Here is an 11,764-nt window from a genome sequence, read left to right on the forward strand (position 1 = left end):
GTGTGGGCGGCTCAGAGCTGGGAAGCCTGGAGAGGGTGGAGGCGCTTTAGGGCGGTGTACACCTGGGCAGCCCTCTGGTCCACTCCCTACATCCCTCCCTCCTTCCACCCGGTTTCTGTGCAGACAGGATGTAGAACAACCTCATCACAGCAGTCTTTTTTCCTTCTTCTTCTTCCCTCAGTGGGGCTATTAAGAGTTTTTCCTCTCTCTGGGCTCCAGCCTCCCAGAGTGCCAGGGGCAGAAGCCTTGAGGTCATTTGGCCAGGGGCTTGTGACACCCTGGCAGGGCTCTGGAGTGGTAGCCAGGGCAGAAGGAGGGACCGCTGCTCGGGCTCCAGTCCACCTCCAGCTCTTCCACTATTTTCTCTAGACCTAGTCCACCTTCGCACATTAGGCATAGTGTTTGAAAAGTGGTTCTTAGGCAAGAATAGCAATAATAATAATAAATAAAAGAAGGAAACCAGTGGTCTACTCTAATACCCTCACTACACAAATGAAGACACTGAGGCTCAAAAGAACATTTTTGGAGGATCCTTGGAGATCGGCCCTGTGTGTTCTTTGGAAGGAATGATGCTAAAGCTGAAACTCCAGTACTTTGCCACCTCATGCGAAGAGTTGACTCATTGGAAAAGACTCTGATGCTGGGATGGACTGGGGGCAGGAGGAGAAAGGGACAACAGAGGATGAGATGGCTGGATGGCATCACCGACTTGATGGATGTGAGTCTGAGTGAACTCTGGGAGTTGGTGATGGACAGGGAGGCCTGGGGTGCTGCAATTCATGGAGTCGTAAAGAGTCAGACTGAGCGACTGAACTGAACTGACCCGACCTGGATTGGCTAGAAGGAAATCTGGGCTCTGACTCTGACTCGTTGCTTCCCCTCCCTGGGCCTCAGTTTCTTCACTGGTAAAATGCAAGGATCAGATTCCATGAACTCCAAGGTCCTTTTCAGGCCTGTGAAGGCCTAGATAAATAAGTACACAATAATGTACTAGGATGTGCCAGGTCCTAAGTGCTATGCATTTTCCATTTAAGACTCAATAATTTTATGAGATGTCATTATTCCCATGAGATCACTAAGGGACAGCGAGGTTAAATAATTTGGCTGAGGTCTTTCCATGGCAAAGTCAGATTGGACCCCTGGCAGTCCCTCTCTAGGGCCTGGGCACTCAGTTCACTGCTCACTTGACAACTGGATCCAGATCAGCCAGCCAGTGAGTGCAGCCCAGCCCCACTGAGCGCTGGACCGGTGTGAGTTCAGCTGAACCAAGCCACCTGTTTAGCCAGGGTGGTAAGAGCCTCACACTGTCTAGAGGCTGCCGGGGTCTGCTGAGCTCAGGCTGTGAGCTAATGCTCAGTGCAGGCCTTGCAGAAGGGGGCTTCAGGGCAGAAGGGGGCTTCAGCGCAGAAGGGGGCTTCAGGGCAGAAGGGGGCCTCAGGGCAGAAGGGGGCCTCAGGGCAGAACGGGGCTTCTTGAAGGAGGTTTTGAAAGGCTGAGAGGAGCTGATAGATTTGTTACAAGGGACTCTAGGGTTCTACTGCTGGTGACTCAGATGGCAAAGAATCTGTCTGCAATGCGGAAGACCTGGGTTCAATCCCTGGGTCAGGAAGATCCCCTGAGGAAGGGAATGGCAACCTACTCCAGTATTCTTGCCTGGAGAATTCCACGGACAGAGGAGCTTGGCAGGCTATAGTCCGTGGGGTCGCAGAGAGTCAGACATGACAGAGTGACTAACATCACAGCTGATTTACAATATCGTGTTAGTTTCAGGTGTACAGCAAAGCGATTCGGTTATACATTTATTGTATATATCTATATTCTTTTTAAAAATTCTTTTCCACTGTAGTTTATTATAAAATACTGAACATAGTCCCCTGTGCTGTGTGACACATCCCTGCTGTTGCTGTGAAGTTCTTGATCAGCACTGTATAATATACTAGAAAGTCCCCTTCTTGCCTCTCACACAGTGGTTTGCCCACCTATGAGATCTGCAATAGGCAGTCAGACTGGTCCAGCCTGCAGACGTTCAGTGACCCACACCCCTCCCCATAACCACCTGGTTATTCTAGCCTCTTCTCAGAGGCTTCACGGCTAGAGCTGGCTGTTGGATCTGGCTTCTTCCTCCGAAGACAATTTATGGCGACATGTCGGAGACTCTGTTTTAATGAAGTTGCAAAAGTAGGTTAATGGGCTGTGGGTGTTTTTCATTCCCCTCCCCCTGCCCCATCTCCACCCCTGGGCGGATGAATGATGCCTCTCCCAGCGCGATGCAGAGCCGGCCTGTGGATCTCAGGCCTGGACTCACGTGCTCACACACCTCTTCCTTGGCCTCCTGCTCAGCTCCTCAGATTTCCTCCTCCTTGTAGCTGGGAAGGCGCTCAGAATGTCTGACCCCAGTCCCTCCTGCTGTCGCTGTGGCTCAGAAGATGCTCCAAAGTCTGCCCAGACTAGCATATTTGAGTGGCAGGGCCTAAGGCAAGGGCTTGGGGAGGGGTGGGACCCTGGGGAAGAAGGAAGCTAAATTTATGGGTGATGGACATCTTTCGGCTTGGAGAGGCATGGAGGTAGAAGCGTACAGAACTCTGCAAGTGTGAGAGGAGGAACCGAGCTTCTAGGAGCCTCTCCGGGGGCTGCCCCTGCCTCCCTAAGTCGTCTGTGTGTTCTGGTGCCTTGCGTGGAACACGGCTGCCCTGCGAAGGTTGCTGAGTGAATGATGGACGCAGTGATGACTCCTCTCCGCTCACCGAGCCTCTGGGGCTAGAGCTCCCCGATCCTTGCTCACCTCTGAAACGTCCCTCAGCCTGTTCCTGCTGGGGACCCTCTCCTGCCCTTCCCACCTCTCTGCCCAATCCTTGCCCCACACCCCCATCTCTCAGGAAGTTTTCCATCACTAAGCTGCAAGAACAGTTCTCTATTTATTTGCCTGAGTCCAAGGTGAGGGGCTATCACCCAGGAAGACTGGGGTCTCCAGGAGGAAGGATCTATATCGTTTTCCTCCAGATTTCCCCTGCCTCAGTAACACTCAGGCATGGCTCTTGGCTTGAGAGAGGAGCTCAGAGCCTGGTTGTTGTTGGGGACAAACACCCAGGAAGACTATCCGGTTGCCTGTGTCCCTCTCCTTGGTCCTTCCTCCCTACATGCCCCGTCTCTAGCCAACAATCACTCCTGGCCCCTCACTGTCAATAAATAAGGGTGTTGACCAGGGTTTGGGACCTGAGCACCCAGGTGGAGTGGGGAAGGGCCTCACTGCCTGCAACCTCAGATTATTCCCATCTGCTGGAAACCTGGGCCACCTCTGCTCCCTCACACCTGCCTTAAAAAAATTTTTTTAATAGCCTGAGTTCTCTGCCCTGTTCAGGCCCAAGAAGAAGCACAGGCTTTGTGGCCTTTTAGACTACCTTATAGAAATCCCAGAGGAACCCTACTGCAAAGCCCAGAGAACCCACCATAATCTTCAGGGAAACACCAATATCCTTAGCCTTACACCAGCATCCAGAATCTATACCCACGTCTCCAAACCCGCTGTAACACCAAGGACTCCCCGGCCCAGGCAGTGCTACTGCGCTGCCCCACGCACCGCACACCAGCACAGGCCCCTGCAGGAGCACCTGAGCCTCAGGCTGGCCTTCTTGCTCTCCTGCACTTGTTTTCTTTCCTGACCCAGACAGGACATTGTTCTTGAAGACTCCAAAGTCTTCACTGGACCCTGCCGCATAGTTTCACCGTGGCAGAGGGAAAGGTGGGTACGCAGGGCACAGGTGTGGGCTGGGTGGCTCATGGAGGATGTCAGGACTCGGCAGAAGGACCCAGTCAGCTGCCAACTCGTCCGATGTCTGAAGAGCTCGGGCAGGAGGCCTAGAGGTCGGACCTTGGGAGGCCTTGCCTGAATCAGTCGGGCCCAGGTTCACTCCTAGGTGGGTAAGCAGAATGAGGATGTGGTGGGGGTGGCTCCTGTTTTCCTTGCTCTCAGCTAAAGGACCCTGCTCCCTAGAGATATGGGGGAAGTAGGGGGTCTGGGAGGACAGCAGACCAGATGGCCCCGGAGGGCCAGGGAAAGCCAGAAGCCATGGGCGTTTACACCTGGGGCTTCTGTGGACACATCCACTGATATGAAAGGAGACAGGGCTTCTGGGTCCCCTGGACACACATCTGTCCACATGCCTGCTGTACAAGTGTTTTGGGCCTAGACCGGGGGCAGACATGGGAGGGCAAGATGAAGGGAGGATTGGGAAATGGCAGTTCAGAGGGAGGACACACAGGCCTGGTCTGTTAGTCTGGTGACAGGGGACACTCACATCTAGGACCTGATTTAGCAGGAGCTAGAGGGAGGTGTTCAGTGCAAGAACAAACAGAGGAGAAGAACCACGGGTTTCAAATCAGGAAGCCTTCATGGAGGAGGAGAGTGGGCAATAGGGATGGAAAAGAAGGGAGGGGCAGAGCTGGGGAGGGTTCTCACTGAGGGTGAAGGGGAGGCAGATTTCCTGGCCAGGCTGAGAGTCCAACCTGCAGTCACCAGAGGTTAGAATCTGGAGGTAAGATTCTGAGAATGAGTGTGAAGGTGGAGGTGTTGGTACTCTGGGCTCTGCCCCTAACCCTCGACCTTGAGCAGTTTACGTACACTAACAGAGTCTTCTTTCCGTAATCACAGGGGATAAAGCAAGCATTCTCGATATTTAAAAACTTCTCTGGTGGGTGAGAACACCACTTGGGAGGAGGCTATTTAGGCCCTAGTTAAATAGATTTCAGCAGTCTCAGCCCCTTCTTATAAGTGAGAAGGCACGTTCTGAGAGGACTAGGTCAGCTCTGCCACTAGCCAGTCACTTCTGCAGCCCGAGTCCCCCTAAAACGAGGGGTCTTGTTCTGACAGATCACTCAGGCCCCTCCCTCCATCTGATATTTGTTTAATAATTTTCAAGGTCCTTACAAGAATCAAATGAGATCATGAATGCCGAGAAGCTTTGCAGAAATATAATGTGTGTTCTCAGTGTGAGGGGTTGAGGGGCTGCCTGGGCTGGAGGGAAAGGTGCTTACTTTAGAGTTGGGCCATGGGCAGGGGTCCATCATTGGGGCTGGGACCCCTGGAAAGAAAGGCAGGGCCCCTGCTGGGTGTATGCCCCTCCCTTCCCACAGCCTCTGGACACCTGGCGCCATTCCCTTCCCCCTTCCTAGCCCAGCCCCAGGCTCCAGGGGCAATGAGCCCTGCTCAGGATGGGGGTGGGGCTCCCAGGGGCAGGGGCAGAGGGGTGGGCACCTCCCCTCTGAGTGGCTCCAAGCTGGAGCACAGCAATTACGCAGGAGGATTTATGTCCCTTTGCCTTTAATCGGAAACTCCGTGTCAAGAAGAAAAATCTGCACTGTCCTCCGGCCCAGCTTCCTGCTTTATCATTATTATTGGAGGAAGGTTGGTTTGGAAACTTAAAGAAAAGTGGGGTCGGGGGTGGGAACCACCGCAGAAGGGGAGGTGTGGGGCAGAGGGTAGCCTTCCTACTGTTCGTTCCGGTTCATCCCAAGAAGGGGACAAAGGGCGGGATGCTGGGGATCCTGGAGGGCAGGGGAGAGACACAGCAGGTTCATTAGGGGACAGGTGGTGTCTGGGGTTATGGAAGGAAGGGGCATCTGGGGAGTAAGGGAGACAAGACGCCAGGAGGGAGGGAAAGGGTGGGTGACCAAAGCGGGCAACCAGGAGTTAAAGGGACTTGGGCAAGAGGACGAAGAGAACTAGGGCTCACGGTGGAGGGAAGGGGAGACCACCTACTGGAGAGGCATTGTGAGGGTGTGGGGAGAGTGTGGAATAACCAGTGGGGGGACCAGCTCTCAGGGAGCTGTGGGAGAGAGTATGGGGTACCCAGGGGGATACAGCGTGGAGGGAAGAGAAGGGCTGGAGCCATGGAAGGAAGAGGCATCCAAAGCCTGGGAGAGGGTGGGGCGGGGTGGGGATTAGAGGTAACCAGAACCTGGCCTAGGGCTCTGGAACTCTGGCCAGAGCACTATACCTCCCAGAGAAATCTCTCCCAAAGCCGAAGTGGAAGCCTGAGGCTTTGTGGGAGGGAAGCACCCTCCACCCAGGAGACCAGGAGACAGGGGTCCCGTCCTGGTGGGGTGAGGGGAGGAACGGCTTTCATGGGGCCATGCCAGCAGCTATAGTGCTTGGGGATTCGCTGCAGAAATCCCTAGGCCCTAGGGAGACTGGGACTGAAGTGTTGGAGGGTGAGAGGCCTGCACCCTTGGGAAGGAGAGGGGCCCAGAAGGCCTCCCAGCACCCCACATCCTTGTCCGGCAGGCCCCCTAGTGCCTTACCTGTTGCCTCTCCTGTTACCCGGGTTTCATCGTTACCTGTGGAAAGGACACCAGCTCCGGGGTTGCTCCCTGGGGACTGACACCCTGTGTGCACCTCTGTGAATCTGAGGTTTCTTATCCAACAACGTGGCGACGACGGTATCTCTGTGGCAGGCCGTTGTCAGGGTTCGAGATGATTAGGCGAAGGATCAAGCACACAGTAGGCCTTCTGAAGACACCATGCCCACCTGGGGTAGCACGCAGTGTGTGCAGCCTCCTTCCTTTACAAAGGCCAGGCTGATTCTGTGTGGCTCCTCATCAGGCCTGGGTGTGTGTCCCTGAGCGAGGGGCCCGAGGCCACACAGCACATCGTGGGAGCAGCCGGATGAGACAGCCCCATACCACCACCCAAGGGGCTTGAAGATCTTCTCTGGGTCTCCCCCCTCCCTCCTTCCCCCAAGGGCCCCACCGCCGGCCCCTTGTCCTGGGGTGCTCAGTGGAGTGTCTCGGCTTCCGATCCTACTGCAGCCTGGCCCATGCCCACCCTCAAGCGCCTCCTCCCCAGCTCAACTGAGAGGTTTTATAGCCGTTTACGAGCAATTTCTGTCCATATATCACCGGAGATATATAGCCAGGCAAATATTAGGGACCCAAGCGGAGGTTTTAAGAGGTGAGTTTTACTGCTGCTGAAAGAAGGCGTGATAGGCAGCGTGCGGAGACCCACCTCCCTCTCGCGTGCTCGGCGGCGGCCGGGCGGTGGCAGCATGGACTGGGGTTCGGCCGGGAAGACTGCCTGTGAGCCTTGAGTGTTAGGCTGGCACCCAGGGGTGGCTGGCGGAGGGCGGTGATCACAGGGTGGGGTTCTGTTCTTCCGAGAGCCGTGAATGGGAGGAGGTGGGGGTGGAGAGCCGACCTGAGGTCCCCATCTGGCTGGGGCAGAACACCTGCTTCAAACCCAGGCAGGAAGACACGGATTCCAGTGGGTCCGACCCATGAACAGTTGTCAGTGAGGCACCAGGAAAGCGCTGCCCCGACACGGGCCCCTGGAAGGGGCTGCTGTGTGGCCTTTCACTGCAAGTCCTTAAAAACTGGATCTGAACAAGAAAATGGCTGGCTCGAGGCAGAGGGCTGGACACGCAGCCTCTTACCCTGTTGGGCCCTGTCCGCTTGACCCTGGGGGAGGGCCGATAGGAGGCCTACCTTGACCCACTCTGCGTAGGACCCCAAGCCTGGCCCACCTGGCCCCTGGCCCGTGTGGGCGGCTGGGTTGGGGTGAGCGCAGAGGGGTGAGGAGAGCCTTCTTGGCTTGCAGCATATGGTGAGAAGATGTCCCGGGGAATCCTCACTCCTGATTTAAGCAGCTCCGACAGCTTTATGGCGCCTCCTCGAGTGAGCCCCCAACGTTGGCCGTTTAACTTTTTAGCGTCGTTTAGCGCTTAGGCTCCGGCGGACAGGCAGGCCCCTCGGCCCCAGAGGCAGCGGCACTAAATCAGGGCGCTCTGAGGCCCCGATAAATAATTTTCACAGGGCACGCAGCCCATAGATCACCAATGGGGTGGGGGGAGAGCGGCTGTGATATTTCAACCAATTGTCATATATGACTACCCCGAGCTCTGATCCAGGTCGTCCGCATGGCAGCCAGCTCCATAACCACAGCCCCAGGGCCCTCCACGCAGGGCCTGGGAGGGGTGTGGGGAGATGGTGCCTCTGATAACCCCACAGCCAGCTGGTGACCTGGGAATGCAGGTCTGCTCAACCTGCCCTGGTTTGCAGAGCACAGGGCTCCGTCCAAGCTGCCTCGGGCACTGCGAGAAGGAAGGGCTGGGGGCCGGGTGGGCAGAGAGGAAGAGAAAGAACTTTTTGTAGCCAGAAAGTCACTTTTCAGACCACCTTCCTGGTTTCCCCATCCAACTCCAAACCTGAGGGGCCCGGGAGAGAACAGGCAGCAGGCCTGCAGCCAGAGGGAGGGCAGAGCTGAGGGCTGGAGGGAACAGGAACTAGGTGCCGTTGACACCTCCATTGATGGGGGCCAGGGAGTGGAAGAGAAGGGAACAGTGGAGAGGGAGAAGGCCAGGGAAAAGAGGGACAGAAAGACGAAGATGCAAAGATGCATGAAGACTCAGGAAGAAAGAGAGTCAGAGGCAGGCGGAGACAGACAGAAACTTACCCAGAGAGGATGTTCCAACAGACAAGGTCTTTTCCTCCAGCCTGGTACCCAGCCAGAGAGATGGTGGTGCAGACAGACTGGGGAGGGTAGTGTCTGTAAGGCTGGCCCGTCGTGCGCTGGGAGGGCACCTCCAGCACCTAGGGGCCGGTTTCCCAGCACCAGCTCCACGCTGCTCCCCACCTCGCCCCCTCCCCCCCAGTGCCCTTGCCCCGTCCCCTCATCTGTAAGATCTTGGGATTTGCGGGGACACTTAATCCATATGGAGCTGATTCATTTCCATCTAAATCATCTCCATGAGCTTCCCTAAGAGCCCTCTGATGTGCCAGCCGCCATTCCTCTCGCCCGCGATGGCGGGCTAGGGGCTGCCCGTAAACAAACCTCAGCCGCCATCCATCCATCCTGGCGTCGTCCGTCAGTCCAGCCAAGACCATTCATCTCTCCAACCCTGCTTCCCTACCCGCCCCCTTGGCTCCTCCAGTCCTTCCTTCTGTCTGTCTGTTCATTTGTGTGCCCCTCCCCTTCATTCCCCTCTTCTGGAACCTCCACTTCTCTGCCTTGTCTGGGGTAGCATCTTGAGAGGTCAAGTCAGCTACACCCCTGCCTGCAGACTGGAGCCTTACCTGATCCTGGCCCATCAAGATGGGGGTCTCCTGGTTCACCACCTTCCAAGAGGAAAGGCCTTCTGATGATTTTACCGAACAGTGTTGACAACCCAGGCTCAGGGAAGTTCTTCTTGCATCTAGCGCGCGTGTGATCACGTGTTTGAACAGGAGTGAGGGTAAGATCGCACAGGGTTTGGTCTCCAGTGTTGGTGATGTGCACCTCTCTAGGTCTCCTCCAGCGTGTCAGGCCCGTGCCGAGCACGTAGTAGACGCTCTGTGTCCACTGGCCACGGTCTTCTCTATCAGCTTCAGTGAATCCAGGGCCCTCACATGTGCCCCGCTGACCCAGTAGGTCTGTCCCAGGGCCCCGATCGTGGCACCTCTGGCCTGGCAGGGTTTGCAGGAAACACTAAGGAAGTGTCTTTCTCTTCTGCTCTCCCACCCAAACTCCTTAGCCCCGTCCTGGGGGTCGAGGCTGCCCAGACAACTCTGTCTTGGTAAAGACGGTACTGAAGAGGAGGAGGGTGAGCAGCAGGTGCTGGGGTCTTCCATGGCACCAAAGTGGAAGCCTCACATTTGGGTTTACACGTACTCATAAGGAGATCGTGGGGAGCATTGCTGCTCCTGGCCCCAGTCTTCGGCCTAATGACCCATCCCTTCTCAGGTTCTTCATGTCAGCCTAGGAGGTGTGATCCTGGGAAGGAGCTGGGGATCTGCGGGGCCCTCATGAGAGGAGATGGGAGCATTTCTTCTGGTCCCACCTCAGTTTCTCCATCCACAGCAGCTGTGGGAGTCGGGGACTGGGTCTGTCTCTCGAGTAAGAGACTCTAGCGGCCCTTCAGGGGCTGGTGTGGGCATGCATTAAAGGGTTTAATGCATGGTGGAAGTGGAGCCGCAGGAAGGGATGAGGGCAGTCTCTGTCCATTTCACAGTAACGGCAAGTGGGAGAGGCAGAGGAGGTGGGGGGCAAGTCTTTGGATGGCCTGAGCAGGCAGATGCTCCAGCCTCCCCCCACCCCCTCCGTTGCACCGTCAAGATCCGGGACACCTTGCTGAGCATCTGACCTCCCCCAAGGTCAGACCAGACCAGGTAGAGCATCCCACTGCATGAGTCGCTTCTCCCCAGGCGAGTGCCCAGCACCTTTCCCACTTGTTGTTGGTCCTCTCCAGGGAGCTGCTGTGAGTGCACAGAACAGGTGGGGCTCTCCCAGCTGCTATCCAGCTGGGAGGATCCTAGCCCAGGCTTCTCCCACCCTCTGCAGGGGAGAAGGCTCTAATTCTAGCTGGAAAGATGAGAAGGGTTGTGGTGGGAGAGAGGGGCCAGAGGGGGCCGTGGGGAAGCTAACCACTTGCCCGAGTTGTGTGAACATATGTGTGGGAGGGGAGGGGCCCACAGGTGGCAAGGCCCAGCTTAAGAATGATGGAGTGTTTCTTAGTTCTCTGAGCTAGAGACATATGGGGTATATAAGACCAAGCAAAATGAGAAATTATTGCTTAAGAGAGAGAGGACATGGGGGAATAAGAAAATATTCAACCCAGTGCCACCTGCCCCCTCAACATCATGACCTGACCCATCTGTGTTTGGCTGGATCAAAGTCCAAGGGGAGGGGGAGGCCTGAGAACTGACCCTCAGGGCCTTTGGGGGGCAAAAGCTGATGCCCAAAACGTGCATTTCCCTGATGTCACACAGAGCAAGGGGAGCTGGGAACAGCTGCCCAAATTCTCCAGGTGGGACTGTGGGTGGAGCTTGCTGCGTGGCCTCCTTCCTGCGCCCGCCTGACTCCCCACCCCTCCCCCTCTCTGTCCAGTGGGGAACCAGTTCTCTCTTCTGCTGCCCTGTCCACTCATTGGCTCCCAACCTCTCTTTTTTCCTCCTTGTCTCCCCTTCCTGCGCCAAGCCTCCCAGGCTTTGTCTCTTCCTACATAGGCCCCGCCTCCCAAATCAAGTCCACTTACCTAACCTTGTGGCTGATGAGAGTTCTTCAGGGTCCACTCGCGGGCTGGTGTCTTGGTCCAGCGGGGTTGGAGTTTCTTTGATCCGTCTGTCCTCTGTCACTCAACATCCACATGTCCAGTTTAGGTTGTGACCTCCACAAAGCCAGCAAGGATCCGAGTGTTATGTGGTCACCAACATAACTCCGGGAGCAACCTGATTTTTGATAGAGTTGAGAGCTCTTCTTTTGATTCCATGAGGCAGAAGTATCTAGAAGGGTGCGGAGGGTCTTAGAGGACCACTGAGTATGACTGATGCCCTGTGCCTGGGGAAGCCACCTCCCGCTATTGCAAGCAGTGACGGAGGCTGGACAGTGGGAAGACCTTCTGAAGACTCTTGAGGCGGAAGGAAAGACTTCCAGGGTTTCCGTGAAGCCTTTGGGGAGGGACGGCCTTGGCCTTTTCAAGCTTGGAGGGAGTCAAGGGGCTTGTGAATGTGGGAAGGTTTCCTTCCAGCCTTATAGGACTGATTAAAAGAGGGCTGGCCACTTCCTCTTCAGGACTCATTGTTCTCAGTGCAATCCCATTCACAGTTTCTCTGATAACTGTCTGTTCTTTGGCCAGAAATCTGGTTCTTGAATTCCCTCTCCTGTTCTTCCTATGGTTTGAGAACCAACTCCAGCTCCATCTTATGGTGCCAGAAGAACAGAGAGGTAGAGCCCCTTCTGGACGGTGGCACAGCAAGCCTGCAAGGGGCTGGGGACGTGAAGGGAGAGGATGTGATCCCC

General features: G+C 55.9%; 1 long non-coding RNA gene across 1 annotated transcript; it reads right to left on the reverse strand.

Moving 5' to 3' along the window:
* Positions 1–1,786: 1,786 nt before the first annotated feature.
* LOC121819100 (uncharacterized) lies at positions 1,787–11,338 on the reverse strand. The gene is made up of 3 exons (XR_006059290.2): positions 11,001–11,338; positions 2,318–10,221; positions 1,787–2,156 (listed from the first exon to the last, which is right to left on the reverse strand). It is a non-coding gene; the product is annotated as an uncharacterized LOC121819100 (long non-coding RNA).
* Between the last annotated feature and the right edge of the window lie 426 nt (positions 11,339–11,764).

This window comes from Ovis aries, chromosome 3 (assembly GCF_016772045.2).
Source record: "Ovis aries strain OAR_USU_Benz2616 breed Rambouillet chromosome 3, ARS-UI_Ramb_v3.0, whole genome shotgun sequence".
Lineage (NCBI taxonomy): Eukaryota > Metazoa > Chordata > Mammalia > Artiodactyla > Bovidae > Ovis > Ovis aries.